This window comes from Ranitomeya imitator, chromosome 8, assembly GCF_032444005.1.
Source record: "Ranitomeya imitator isolate aRanImi1 chromosome 8, aRanImi1.pri, whole genome shotgun sequence".
Taxonomy (NCBI): domain Eukaryota; kingdom Metazoa; phylum Chordata; class Amphibia; order Anura; family Dendrobatidae; genus Ranitomeya; species Ranitomeya imitator.
Genome location: NC_091289.1, coordinates 29,393,022 through 29,409,110, shown reverse-complemented (window position 1 = coordinate 29,409,110; position 16,089 = coordinate 29,393,022). Strand labels below are relative to the sequence as shown.

General features: G+C 42.1%; 1 protein-coding gene across 1 annotated transcript in view; it reads right to left on the bottom strand.

Moving 5' to 3' along the window:
* CFAP20DC (CFAP20 domain containing) overlaps nucleotides 1-4,917 on the bottom strand; it is a 396,453-nt gene extending 391,536 nt beyond the window's left edge. Inside the window, exon 1 of the mRNA XM_069736631.1 lies at nucleotides 4,734-4,917. The gene's annotated coding sequence lies outside the window, so the exon portion shown is untranslated. The remainder of the gene's footprint in view (nucleotides 1-4,733) is intronic.
* Between the last annotated feature and the right edge of the window lie 11,172 nt (nucleotides 4,918-16,089).

The window sequence follows — 16,089 nt, the reverse complement described above, 5'->3', positions numbered from 1 at the left end:
CCAGCTAAGTAGTATATTGCCCAGCCACGTAAGTCACAGGTTAAAAAATAAAAAATAAACATATACTCACCTTCTGAGGGAGCCCTTGTAGTCATGTCGCCTGTATGCGGAGCACTCGGCAGCTTCCGGTCCCAGGGTTGGTAGCGCATGACCCGTGATGACGTCGCGGTCACACGACCGTGACGTCATGGCAGGTCCTTCTCGCGCAGGCGTGCAGGACCTGTCATGAGGTCGCGGTCACATGACCATGACGTCATGGCAGGTCCTTGTCGCATACCATCCTTGCCACCGCAACCTGCCGCTTGCATGGAGCGGTTACCGGAGTGTCGTTAGGAGCGGGAAAGGCGGCGGAAGGTGAGTATATAATGATTTTTTTTTTAAATTATTTTTAACATTAGATCCTTTTACTATGGACACTGCATAGGCAGCATCAATAGTAAAAACTTGGTCACACAGGGTTAATAGCGGCGTTAACGGAGTGAGTTACCCGCGGCATAACGCGGTCCGTTACTGCTGGCATTAACCCTATGTGAGCAGTGACCGGAGGGGAGTATGGAGCGAGTGCCGGGCACTGACTGCAGGGGAGTAGGGAGGGACTAATTGGACTGTGGCCATCGCTGATTGGTCGCGGCAGCCATGACAGGCAGCTGGCGAGACCAATCAGCGACTTGGATTCCATGACAGACAGAGGCCGCGACCAATGAATATCCGTGACAGAAAGAAGGACAGATAGAAGGACAGACAGAAAGACAGAAGTGACCCTTAGATAATTATATAGTAGATACAGTGCCTTGCGAAAGTATTCGGCTCCCTGGAACTTTTTAACCTTTTCCCACATATCTTGCTTCAAACATAAAAATACCAAATGTAAATTTTTGGTGAAGAATCAACAACAAGTGGAACACAATTGTGAAGTTGAACGAAATTTAATGCTTATTTTACATTTTTGTGGAAATTCAAAAACTGAAAAGTGGGGAGTGCAATATTATTCAGCCCCTTTACTTTCAGTGCAGCAAACTCACTCCAGAAGTTCATTGTGGATCTCTGAATGATCCAATGTTGTCCTAAATGCTTAATGATGACAAATATAATCCACTTGTGTGTAATCAAGTCTCCGTATAAATGCACCTGCTCTGTGATAGTCTCAGGGTTCTGTTTGAAGCACAGAGAGCATCATGAAGACCAGGGAACACAACAGGCAGGTCCGTGATACTGTTGTGGAGAAGTTTAAAGCCGGATTTGGATACAAAATGAGTTCCAAAACTTTAAACATCCCAATGTGCACTGTGCAAGCGATCATATTGAAATGGAAGGAGTATCCTACCACTGCAAATCTACCAAGACACGGCCGTTCCTCTAAACTTTCATCTCAAACAAGGAGAAGACTGATCAGAGATGCAGCCAAGAGGCCCATGATCACTCTGGATGAACTGCAGAGATCTACAGCTGAGGTGGAACAGTCTGTCCATAGGACAACAATCAGTCGTACACTGCACAAATCTGGCCCTTATGGAAGAGTTGCAAGAAGAAAGCCATTTCTCAAAGATATCCATAAAAGTGTTGTTTAAAGTTTGCAACAAGCCACCTGGGAGACACCAAACATGTGGAAGAAGGTGCTCTGGTCAGATGAAACCAAAATCAAACTTTTGACAACAGTGCCAAATGATATGTTTGGCGTAAAGGCAACACAGCTCATCAAGCTGAACACACCATCCCCACTGTCAAACATGGTGGTGGCAGCATCATAGTTTGGGGCTGCTTTTCTACAGCAGGGACAGGGAAGATGGATAAAATCGATGGGAAGATGGATGGAGCCAAATACAGGACCATTCTTAAAGAAAACCTGTTGGAGTCTGCAAAAGGCCTGAGACTGGGACGGAGATTTGTCTTCCAACAAGACAATGATGCCAAACATAAAACAAAACAATGGAATGGTTCACAAATAAACATATCCAGGTGTTAGAATGGCCAAGTCAAAGTGCAGACCTCAATCCAATCGAGAATCTGTGGAAAGAGCTGAAAACTGCTGTTCACAAACGATCTCCATCAAACCTCACTGAGCTCGAGCTGTTTGTCAAGGAAGAATGGGCGAGAATTTCAGCCTCTCGATGTACAAAACTGATAGAGACATACCCCAAGCGACATGCAGATGTAATCGCAGCAAAAGGTGGAGCAACAAAGTATTAAGTTAAAGGGGCCGAATAATATTGCACGCCCCACTTTTCAGTTTTTGAATTTCCAGAAAAACTTAAAATAACCAATAAATTTTGTGTAACTTCACAATTGTGTTCCACTTGTTGATTATTCACCAAAATTTACATTTGGTATCTTTATGTTTGAAGCATGATATGTGGGAAAAGGTTGAAAAGTTCCAGGGAGCCGAATACTTTCGCAAGGTACTATATAGATAATAGATAGATAGATAGATAGATAGATAGATAGATAGATAGATAGATAGAAGAAAAGCTGCAATTGCACACCTATTCTATTTGTATTTACTGTATGTAATCCATCTCTTCTATCCTGTCGGCTCCTGCTGTGATTTTACAGTACATGACAGATGAATTGCCGGCTTTTCTTCTCTCTGTCTATGTAATATATATATATATATATATATGTGTGTGTGTCACTGACATCTATTTATCTGTGCATTCTAAGTGTATATATCTATTCTATTCTAACCCGTCATGCTGTGATTTTACTGGTCACGGCACATGAATTGCCGGCTTTTCAAAGGGCATTGGTGAGTAAAAATCGGGCAGCACTCGCATGGTTCCGAGTGCTGTGCGATTATTTTCTTGCACCCATAGGCTTGCATTGGCGAGACTCGGTGCCAATTGCAGCATGCTGTGATTGTACACACACATCGAACACTCCTGAGAAAAAAAAAAAACGCTGATGTGAGCTGCCAAATAGATTAACACTGGGCCGAGTGGTAGACGATGTTTTCTCACATAGCATTCAGTCGTATTCTACGGTAAGTGCCTAAGGGTCAATTTCAGATGAGTCTATGTAAAATTGTCCATTATTCATCCCCAAAAAATGGACAATTTTCCTTCCATAAGGGGTTCTATTTTAGACATTCTTATGCAGTTTTTTTTACATCCATATGGTATTTATTCTATACATCAACAATAGTGATGAGCGAATGTTGTTGGGTAAGGTGTTATCTGAGCATGCTCGTGTGCTAAACAAGTGTCTTTGGCGTGCTTGAATACTATATTCGAATCCCCGCGGCTGAATGTCTCGCGGCTAAATGCCAAACACGGACTTCTCCCGGAAGTCCATTGCAATGTTCGTAGTTTCAAAGAAATCAGGGAAGAGAGAGAGAGTGAGAGAGAAAGAGAATATTTCCCCAGTTGGGGACCCTATTGTTTTTAATACGGTTCAGATCCTTGTTCAAGATCGGGTGCAGTGCTGGTACCCGCACCAAACTTTGGAATAAAGTTCAGGTCTGATACCAGTCCAGAACCTAATCTTCCACGGGTCCACTCATCCCTACAAATGACACCTGGCTAAAACTCTGTTAGATATTGAGCCGAGTGTCAGTGCAGTGTGGTCCAATCCTCTCGCATGAGAGAGTCGCAGGACAAGTGTGGAGGAAACCGAAAAAGTAATTTCTCCATCTCCTCCATTGCCGGCGTCCACGGTACTTGGACTGCACTCGGATGACATCCAAGTGCAAGCCGATGTTTCTTATGCATCCATAGACTTGTATGGGTGGGTGCGATCCGATTGTCAGAGGCACTCGCAATATGCCAGTGATGTTTTATCGTATTGCACTCTTCCGATTTATATGCTTGTGTGAGCGAACTCTAATGGTGTCCTTTTCTCCCTCGTTCTTTTCTGAAAGAAGGAAACATTCTTTTTTTTGCACATGGTAAAACCTGAATAAAAATGTAATCCAACACACTGAAGGAATAAGAGCTTCACCTCAGTCTGATGTCCATATTATTATTTTTTTTTTTTTCATACGAAGACTGATTTCCAGCAGTCTAAGAAAGGAGGTTCTCGGAAAAGCAAATCCTCTTTTATTAGGTGTGTATACACACTGCGGACAGGTTAAAATGCGAACATCTGCGTGTTTTGGGTGCTGGTCATGATTAGATGGGTGCTACTAGCACCCGAAACGCGTAGATCTGTGAAGCTGGACTACTTCCTTCCGATTGTGGTCCACAGACGGGTCCGCTGCCACACTCCGGATCACGGCACCTACATGCATGTAAAAAAATACAGCTCCATACGCGGCAACGGGTCCACGGACCGAACACATATGTGAAGAATGGACGTCTGAATGAGGTCTTACTGCAAATCATGCATTGTGGCTCTCGTGCCTTGTGTGGACGAGCCCCTCGGACCCCCGTGGGGCACGTCTCTATTAGGTCAGGTAACGACAGTACAACACGTGCCGTAAACGTGTCCAATAATAATCAGTTATCTGGATACTTTGAGGGTATGTGTCCACGTTCAGGATTGCATCAGGATTTGGTCAGGATTTTCCATCAGTTTTTGTAAGCCAAAACCAGGAGTGGGTGATAAATACAGAAGTGGTGCATATGTTTCTATTATACTTTTCCGCTAATTGTTCCATTCCTGGTTTTGGCGTACAAATACTGATGAAAAATCCTGACCAAATCCTGATGCAATCCTGAACGTGGACACATACCCTAAGGGTTAATCAGCTAACGCTTCATACATGTCGTCCGCCATGGAAAATTTTGCACATGACTTACCCAGGGCTCCCAGGAATACAGTGTCGGAGGGAATGAACTGGGATATACTGGGATATCTCTGATACAGGCAGTGGAGCAGGAAGTGCAGCAAACAGCGTGTCTGTCGCTTAGCAACCAGCAGCCGGGCCTACCCCTGGGAGTGTGCTCCAGCTGTACCACCATTGTCATTCCTGTCAGACACAACAACGTTCCTCCTCCTCCGCCTCCATTCACACTCCATGTAACCTGACCAGCCCTCATTCTCCAACCATTACACCTGAGCTCTGACAGACACGCGTCCCTGTGTTTCACGCACGTCTCCGGCTGCCGTCACACTAGCGCAGTATTTGGTCAGTATTTTACCTCAGTATTTGTAGCCAAAACCAGGAGTGGAACAATTAGAGGAAAAGTATAATAGAAACATATTCACCACTTCTGTATTTATCACCCACTCCTGGTTTTGGCTTACAAATACTGATGTAAAATACTGACCAAATACTGCTAGTGTGACGGCAGCCTCCTTCGTCTTTTGGCCCCTGATACCCAGAGCGAAAATTCATTTTTTTTTTTAAATTCTAAAATTTACCTTCTATTTTTTTTTTCTCGTAAGATACATACGGCCTTCTTATGATTTTTACATTTATTTTTTTTCATTTTTAGGAAAAAAAATATCACACGTTTAAAAAAAAAAAAAAAATCTATACAGTCTTTCTCATGTTTTTACATTTTATGTCGCAGTAGTTGCACACCGTGCAATACAGAGTTTCAAAGACCCTATGGTATTGGTGTCTTTACTACTTAGAGATGAACAGATCTGAAATACATTGCTGAGAAATTCACTCAGTTCAGCCGAAAGATTCCATTCGGTCCAAATAAAATTGTTGCTAGTCAGAAGGAAACACTATAAGGATATGTGCCCACGCTGCGGATGTTCTTGCGGATTTTTCCGCAGCGGATTTGGAAAATCCGCAGTGCAAAACCACTGCGGTTTTCACTGTAGATTTTCTTGCGGTTTCTTCTGCGATTTTTCACCAGCACTTTCCTATTGGTGCTGGTTGAAACCCGCTGCGGAATCCGCACAAACAATTGACATGCTGCAGAAAATAATCCGCAGCGTTTCTGCGCTGCATTTTCCGCAGCATGTGCACAGCAGTTTTTTTTCCCCTTAGGTTTACATGGTACTGTAAACTTTGGGAAAACTGCTGCGGATCCGCAGCGGTCAAATCCGCTGCGGATCCGCAGCAAAATCCGCAGCGTGTGCACACAGCCTTTCCTGAACAAACCGGACATTTTCTGCAAGAAATCCTCATGCGGATTTTTCACGTTTTTTTCTCGTATTTCTCACGTTTTTTTGCGCGTTTTTTTGCAGCTCTTTTGTGGATTTTTCCGGAGGTTATCAGATGCAATAATATAGTGGGAAATCCGCAAAAAATCCGCAAAATAATGACCATGCTGCGTTTTTTTCAGCAATATGCACAAAAATTGCGGAATGCATTCTAAATGACGGGATGCATATGTATGCGTATTTTAACCGTTTTTAGCACGCTTTTATAGCGAAAAAATGCCCCCAAAAAATTGAAAAATCCGGAAGTAATCCTGACGTGTGCACATAGCCTTAAGCTCTGAGGTCCCTGCAGGCACCAAAATCTGATGAACGGAAGGGAGGGAAGGGGTTAAAAGATAAAACATTTAATACTAACCTCTCCTAGTCCTTCCCTGACTCCTTATGCCGCGTCCGATGCAGTTTCGCCGTCCTTTGCTCAGCTCTTCCGGTACTGACGCCAGTGACTGGCCTGACGCAGTCACTTGTAGGGGCGAGCGACGTGGTTTCTTATCTACGCTGCTTCTGAGCCTCAAAAAAAAAATCCAGAATGTTTTCTCAAGAATTCAAAATGTTTGGAAAATTCGTAACAAATCAAATTTTTTTGTTCCATCGCTAAGGCTATGTTCACACGTTGCATTTTCGCTGCATTTTTTTTTTCTGCAGGAAAAACCTGCTGCAAAAAACAGCAGGTTTAGATGTTTTTTTTTTTGCTGCTTGTTTGCCGCGCTTTTGTTGTCTTTTGTGCATGCTGATAAGTCTTTAGTGGTCCAAAAAGAATCATGATGCAACTTCCTCAAGGGTTTTGCACCAAAAATACAACAAAACCTGATACCTGCATTTTTGCCTGCGTTTTGGCCGCATTTTTGCACTTATTCATTGCTTTCCATGGGTGAAAAAACGCTGCAAAAACGCTGAAAGAAGTGACCTGCAACAGTTTTCCAAATTAGTCAGGAAATAAAAACAATGTGTGTGCATGAGATTACTGAAATCTCATAGCCTTCGCTGGTACTGTAAAACGCAGCTGAAAATGTGCTTTAAAAAAACACAGCAAAAGCGCAACGTGTGAACATAGCCTAAGAATAGAGCTTTTATTTAAAGGTTTGCTCTCTTGTATTTGTTTTACATTTTGTTGTGTTTTTTTTCAGTCATACATTTATCAGTGAGGAATTGAACTGTTTATTAAACATTTATATGTTTCCCCCTCCTTCTTCCTGAATGCCCAAAACAAAAAGGGAAATCTCTTATGGTCCAATTATGCTAGCAACGATTGTATTTTGTGGGAGGTCTGTTGGTCAGGGGTGAGTGTTAGTTCAGATTCCCAGGAGGGTCTATATATATTCATAGTCTTGACTGTAAGTAAGGAGTCTGACTTGGTTTTGTATCGAGGTGAAGTCTGATCAGCACTTGGCACTAAAACACAGTCTGAATACAAGGATGGATGGATGGATACAAAGATCGATTGATACAAAGATGGATGGATACAAGGATAGATACAAGGATGGATGGATGGATGGATGGATGGATACAAGGATGGATGGAAACAAGGATGGATGGAAGGATGGATACAAGGATGGAAGGATGGATGCAAGGATGGAAGGATGGATACAAGGATGGAAGGATGGATACAAGGATGGATGGATACAAGGATGGATGGATACAAGGATGGATGAATGGATACAAGGATGGAAGAATGGATGCAAGGATGGAAGGATGGATACAAGGATGGATGGATTGATACAAGGATGGATGGATACAAGGGTGGATGGTTTGATACAAGGATGGATGGATACAAGGATGGATGGATGGATGGATACAAGGATGGAAGGATGGATACATGGATGGATGGATGGATACAAGGATGGATGGATGGGTGGATACAAGGATGGATGGAAACAAGGATGGAAGAATGATACAAGGATGGATGGATACCAGGATGGATGGATACAAGGATGGATACAAGGATGGATGGATACAAGGATGAAAGGATGATACAAGGATGGATGGATACAAGGATGGATGGATGGATACAAGGATGGAAGGATGGATGGCTACAAGGATGGATTGATACAAGGATGGATGGATGGATGCAAGGATAGATGGATACAAGGATGGATGGATGATACAAGGATGAATGGATGATACAAGGATGGTTGGATGGATACAAGGATGGATGGATACAAGGATGGATGAATGGATACAAGGATGGCTGGATGGATACAAGGATGGCTGGATGGATACAAGGATTGATGGATGGATATAAGGATGGATGGACACAAGGATGGATGGATACAAGGATGGATTGATACAAGGGTGTACGGATGGATACAAGGATGGATGGATGGATACAAGGATGGTGTCACGCCGTTGACGGCGATAAAGGGGCAGGACGGCATACTGGGACCTGCACCTGTCCCTGCCACTATAATGGGTCCCTGGCTTTCCCTTATCTCAGGGGTACCTATGATGGTTAGGAGGCCAGCGTATCCCCATCAGTGGCCCCCTCTCCCCCCAAGGGAGGTGGACTGCACCAGTGTATAAATCCGACAATTAAACGGTATGCAGACAAGGTAACTAAAAGTCTCAAACTCACCAAATGCTCACACAACCACAGAGGAAACACAGAGAAGAGAAGAGAAAGAAAAAACTAGGAAGGAAAACAGGTTTAGCATGCAACCAAAACAGCAGACACCAATCTCTGTAAATAAACCTCCAAGCTCCTAATACCACGCTCCTTCTCACTCCAAGCCAGGCAGCAGAACTGATCACTGACAACAGTGGTAGACAAAGCTGAGTCTATATAGGAGCGGAGATTACCAAAACCAAATCAGCTGAGAGACATAGCTCTCAGTAACTTCAGTAACAAGGTTTAACTCCTGCCCTGCTGGCACAAGACAGCCAGGTCAGAATTCAGGAGAAGAACTTCTGTTCATCATGTGTGAACGAGGCCCAGAGCGCTGCGGTTCTCTGGAACCTCTCTGTCGCGGAAGCCCTGTGACAGATGGATGGATTGATACAAGGATGGATGGATACAAGGGTGTACGGATAGATACAAGGATGGATGGATGGATACAATGATGGATGGATACAAGGGTGTACGGATGGATACAAGGATGGATGGTTGGATTCAAGGATTGACGGATGGATACCAGGATGGATGGACACAAGGATGGATGGATACAAGGATGGATGGATGGATACAAGGATGAATACAAGGATGGATGGATGATACAAGGATGGATTGTTCACTTGTACATACTGTAATTAGATTACTTGTTCATTGCAGTTATTCTGTACCTTGGTATCGTGTGAAAATGCTTCTTGATGTCCATTCAGGGCCTCATCTGTCTTCATGAAAATCATTTGCTTGTGAACTGCTTTTCTCATCCAAATTCATTTTATTCCAGGAAATAAATAGGATTTAATATGTAAATTAGATAAATTATCTATATTGACATTTTTTATATTTCTCGTCAGGTTTTCAAAACCGGACATCAGCGGCAACAAAGACAAGTACAACATTGTTTTCTTCTGCAAGAGAACCAATTCATCAAAATTGGCTTTAGTATAAATATGAATATTAAAAATGACATGACGTAATGAAATATTGGCAGAGTGATGTGATTATTCACAAGGTATTGATGAGGTGGAGCGACCAAGATTTAAAGTGTCAACCTCCACTCCTTGTAGTTGGGCAGGTGCCACCTTTGGCCTGAATTTCCTTTGCCTCATCTGAGACCCTGTATCCATAAAGAACTTTAATTTCAACAAAATCTTTGTAGTTATGATGGTACACACATGACCCAATGTAAAAGTGGTGGCCCTGGACTGATATAGATGACCTATCCTCAGAATAGGTCATCAATATTAAATGGGTAGAGGCTTGACCATTGATCAGATGCTAACAGGTCCCATGCTTGGGGGATGCACAGTTGAAACCAGAAGTTTATGCACTATATATGAAGAATGTTTTAAGACATTTTTATTATAGTACTTTCTGCAAAGTCAAAAGTTTACACACACTAAGATTACTATGCCTTTAAATAATTCTGGACTGCCCATATGATGATAAGGCCTCCTCTACTTGCATTTGCATATTTGGGGGCAGTGTTCTGGATCACTGCGTTGAGAAACACGTGATGGTGTCTCCGCGGTGTGGGATGTTTTGGTCTTCACGAGGTCAATCATCCGTGCCTTTATAGACTTTCTACTAGGCACTGCTCCTGATAGCCAGTTTCCTACTACACACTGATGAGGGGCAAAAACCCCGAAACAGCTGTATGTGGATGGATACCATGCTTGGCATAGGTGGTTTTCCTTTATTGGATGTTTTCCTTTATTGGATGCTGCCCTTCCCTTGGTTGTTCCTTCACGGTGAAAGGCCTGGCTATTCACTGCCTGCATTGAGAAACACGTGATGGTGTCTCCGCAGCTCCTCTACTTGCATTTGCATATTTGGGGGCAGTGTTCTGGATCACTGCGTTGAGAAACACGTGATGGTGTCTCCGCGGTGTGGGATGTTTTGGTCTCCACGAGGTCAATCATCCGTGCCTTTATAGACTTTCTACTAGGCACTGCTCCTGATAGCCAGTTTCCTACTCCACACTGATGAGGGGCAAAAACCCCAAAACAGCTGTCTGTGGATGGATACCATGCTTGGCATAGGTGGTTTTCCTTTATTGGATGTTTTCCTTTATTGGATGCTGCCCTTCCCTTGGTTGTTCCTTCCCGGTGAAAGGCCTGGCTATTCACTGCCTGCTTTGAGAAACACGTGATGGTGTCTCCGCAGCTCCTCTACTTGCCCATATGATAATGTCATGTGTTTGGAAGCTTTTTTTGGCAACATATGAGTTAATTAGTGACACACCTGTGGATGTATTTTAATGCACACCTGAATGACACTATTTCTTTGTGTAGCATCATGGGAAAGTCTTAATAAATCAGCCAAGATATCAGGAAGTGAATTGTGGAGTTGCACAAGTCTGACTCATCTTTGTGTACAATTTCAAGATACATGAAGGTGCCTCGTTCATCTGTACAAACAATTATATGCAAGTACAAACAAGATGGGAATGTCCAGCCATCATACCGCTCAGGAAGGAGATGGGTTCTGTGTCCCAGAGATGAACGTGCTTTGTTCCGACATCTGCATATCAACCCAAGGACCTTGTGAAGATGATGGCGGAAGCTGATAAGATTGTGCCAATATGCACAGTGAAACGAGTACTGTATCAACATGACTGAAAGGTCACTCTGCCAGGAAGAAGCCATTACTCCAAAAGAAACATAAAAAAGCCAGATTAATGTTTGCAAATGCACACAGGAACAAAGACCTTAATTTTTGAGACCTGTCCTGTGGTCTGATGAAACTAAAATTGAACTTTTTAGGCATAATGACCATTTCTGGTGTGCCGTATACTGTATAGGTGCACACCACTTGTCAGAGACTCTAGATTCAGGAAGAATGGTGCACCTCTTCATGAATCATAGAATCAGGGGCTTCTGACTCCACCACGTCCACTCATCAAGACTGGCAAGTTCTCAGGGCCAAAGTCTTATAAATTCAGCCGAACTTTCTGTAATTTTCAAGCAGAAGACATTTTAGGAAACTTCCTGATTGGTTCTTTGTTTTTTTAAACCACTTTTTTACCATCAATTCTGGTCACTATTTTCCCACTCCATTTAACCCCTTAAGATCTAATGACGGGCATAGTCCATCATTGGATGCCTCCCCCGGTTTGATGCGAGATCCAGCGATGAGTCCGCACCTTTTCCAGCACATGACAGCTGATCTGATCAGCTGACATGTGCCCCTAGCAGCCACGGGTGGAATCACGATTTACCCACGGCCGTTAACATGCACACACAGGAAGCGCGTCATTACCACCTCCCATCGGTGCCCGTGTCACATGACCACGGGTCACCGATGGGTTGGCATGACAACCCGGGGTCAGCAGGAGACCCCTGTAGTTGTCATAGCCAGATAGCTATGAGCGCCGTCCAGTGGTTGGCGCTCATAGCAAGTGAGGTATTCTTCTACATGCAGGCGATCTGATCATCGCCTGCATGTAGCAAAGCCAATCAGGTTATGGCTGCTTCTAGTCTCCCATGGAGAAAAAAAATATATAAAGGTTTAAATCACCCCCCTTTCGCCCCTTTCAAAATAAAACAATAATAAAAAAAATTCAAGCATGCACATATTTGGTATCGCCATATTCAGAATCACCCGATCTATGAATAATGAAAAAATTAATCCAATTGGTAAACGGCGTAGCAAGAAAAAAATTTGAAACGCCAGAATTACGTTTTTTTGGTCGCTAAGACATTGCAATAAAATGCAATAACAGGTGATTAAAAGATCATATGTACACCCAGATGGTATCAATAAAAATGTCAGATCGGCGCGCAAAAAATAAGCCCTCACCTGGACCCAGATTCTGAAAAAATAGAGACGATACGGGTCTCAGAAAATGACAACTTTTTTTTTTCATACAAATTTTGGATTTTTTTTTCACCACTTAAATAAAAAAAACCTAGACATGTTTGGTGTCTATGTAATGACCTGGAGAATCATAATGGTGGGTCAAGTTTAGAATTTAGTGAACACGGTAAAAAAAAATCATAAAACAAATGTGGAATTTTTTTGCAATTTCACCGCATTTGGAATTTTTTACTGCTTTCCAGTACATGATATGGTCAAACCAATGATGCCATTTCAAAAGTACAACTCGTCTCGCAAACAACAAGCCCTCACATGGCCATATTGACGGAAAAATAAAAAAAGTTATGGCTGTGGGAAGAAGGGGAGCAAAAAATGGAGATACCCCTGTTCCTTAAATGGTTAATTAAGAATACGAAAGCCTTTATTTTGCAAGGACAAATGATGGCAAAATACTTGATGGCCACTTTTAAGTTTTCTGATTAACTTGTATTGTAAAGAATTTCTTGTGTGTTTTCATTCTTTTGTAAAGAACGTCTTTTGAGCGACAAAAAAACAAAACGTTTCCTCTTCCCATCAACATTTGTATCCTCTTAATATATTGCAATTATCATATTATACAGCACTGTGTATTTACTACTCACAATTGCTAATTTTGCCTTTCTACCCAGCTAATTTGTGTCTCTTCCATTTGGTCTATGACTTCACATGATTAAAAACTGAATAACTGAATCCTTCTAAGCTCTATGTAGAAACAGGAGGTCAATTTTCCCTGCATAAGTCGCGAGTCACTGCAAAAGTCACTGGCAGATTGAAAAGGGAGCAGCTGGGTCTGTAGGCGAAGAGGGGGATGATAAATGCAGGGAAGGAAACTTCCTGCTTCTACATAGAGCAGAGAAAAGAGAAGAATCTTCTGGGTGAAAGGCAAAATGAGCAATTGTAAGTACACAGTGCTGTATAATATGGAGATTGCAATATATTAAGAGGATGAAAACTTTGAGAGAAGTACATCTTTAAGTGTTTTATTTTCCAGTCTTTTTTTGGAGAAGTTTCCATCAAGAGACACTTCAAAAGAAGGCACATGCGCTTTCTTTTTCTACTAGGAGATCAAAAGCAAAAACTGGAGAAAAATGCTTAAAAGACTAAATATGTGAATAACAACGTGGTTTTACATAAAACATTAATAGGGTGAGTTTTTTTTAGGCCCCTTTGAAACGATTTTCAGGCATTTTTTGAGTGCACCCACTCCAAAAAGCAGGAAAAATGGTAACTTAGCGCAGTGCTCCAGTTCTTCGCACAGTCAGCTAGCTGGGAGTGCCATCTTGCAGTAAAAACTTGACAACACATAGAGCTAAAACGGCTCTGTGACGACATAATTCTGAGAATCGGTGGATGTCTCAGAGGTCAAACCCAGCTGATTATAATATAATAGTAAATCCTATAGATAACACATTAAAGGGCATCCATCAGCAGTATTTTGCTATGTAATCTGACAGCAGCATAATGTAGGGGCTGAGACCCTGATTCCAGCAATGTTTCACTTACTGGGCTGTGTGTAACGGTTTCTATAAAATCAGTGTTTTATCAGCACGAGATTATCACTACAGGACTAGATATCTTGTGCTTCCTAGTCAACTGCTCTGTGTAACCCCGCCCCTGCCATTGATTACTGCCAATCAGTGGTGTGGGGGCAGGGTTGTACAAAGCTCAGCATTTACAGAACTGGTAGATTTGCAGCAGAGAAAACTGTGATTGCATCAAAATGACAGCAAGCAGCCCAGTATGTGATACATCGCCGGAATCAGTGGCTCTGACCCTACATTCTGCTGCTCTCATTACATAGCACAAACCTGGTGACTGATTTCCTTTAAACAAACTATGATAAAATTACATATTTTAGGTTATTTAACCCCACCTTATAAATTATTCTTATTGTTACCTATCTCTTAATAGGTTTTATTTCTGTGAATGACAATAGTTTTATTACCCCACCTGCGGTTAAAGGCTGACATATTTTATTCATTACTGATATGCAAATGAGCGCAGTGTTTGTAACACATAATTAACATAAATTGATTAATTAAGCTAATTTACTGCAACTTGCACGAAAGTAACATAGGCAATGCAATTAAAAAATGAAGCATCGATAATATTAAGCTGCGGCATCTATAAAGCCTCTGGCAAGAAAGCCTGTTCTGCATCTAAAAATAATAAAGCAAAAATAAAAAAAACTGAGCTGAAAATACATTACAAGGCGAGAGGAAGACGTTGGTATTTAGCATTGCCTCATTTATTTGTTCTTCGCGCAGTTTATCAGATGAAGTGGAAGATAATCTTAACACATGAGACGCTAAATCTAAAGTAAAAGCTGGATTATATTTAATGGGGCCAATAAAATCCACAAAAATATGTGCAAAAGTTTCTAAAGTGAAAATATCCGAGATGCCGCTGTAAGGGGATGGGGAACAAGTCTTACTCCAAATATCAAAATGTCTACATTTAATCATAGATATCATTAAATTCCCACGTGGGGCCCGATTTACAGTGCCTTGCGAAAGTATTCGGCTCCCTGGAACTTTTCAACCTTTTCCCACATATCATGCTTCAAACCTAAAGATACCAAATGTAAATTTTTTGGTGAAGAATCAACAACAAGTGGAACACAATTGTGAAGTTGAACGAAATTTTTGGGTTATTTTAAATTTTTGCGGAAATTCAAAAACTGAAAAGTGGGGCGTGCAGGCTCCTACGCTGAGCCTGCTTCTTTCTCCGCACATGATGGCTGATTTAATCAGCCATCATGTGCCTTCTAACAGCAGCATGTGAATTGGAGCTCCTCCAGCCGCTATTAACCTGTTATATCCGGCTCTAAATCTCTGATAGCGGAATTTAATTCAAGGAACAGGGGCACACGTCATCCCACGCTCCCATGTGATTGCGGCCCGCTGATGAGCTGTCATGAACGCCGAGGGTCTGCTAAAGACCACTGTGCCTTCAAGTCCCCTAAGGGGACTACTAAATCCAGTAAAAAAGTTTTTAAAAATATGAAGAAAAGTTGAAGCATAGTACCAAAATTATGCTGTGAGTTCCGTTGAAGCAAGCCTACATGTTTTTTTTATGGTGGGAATTTGAGCGAGCTTTTCCAAGCCAACTTTGGCGGTGGCTTATCTTCTCCTTGAACAAAACGATTGAGAGTTCAAGTTCAACCTGTCTTACCTACTTTTACGTTACATCACCTGTCAAGGTACAGTTAAGAGACCCCCATATGCATTTGTTGGTCAGAAATTGGTGGGTTTGGACAACTTTGTTAAAATTTCTATTGCCACTTTTATAATCGGACATTGCGATGGCCGATAGTCAAGAGGAGCTGGGGGGTCTTGGGTTCAAATTCCACCAAGGACAACATCTATAAAGAGCTTTTGCGTAGGTTTCCTGCGATTACTCCAGCTTCCTCCTAAACTCCAAAGACAAACTAATAAGGAATTTAGACTTTGAGCCCCAAATAAAAAGATTGACCCAACTTTGTTCTTATGTTTGCGATCTACCCTTAATATTCATATATTGTAGGATCTGGTATTTTATAGCTTCAGATCAGCAGCTTCATGTATCGTCTTTTG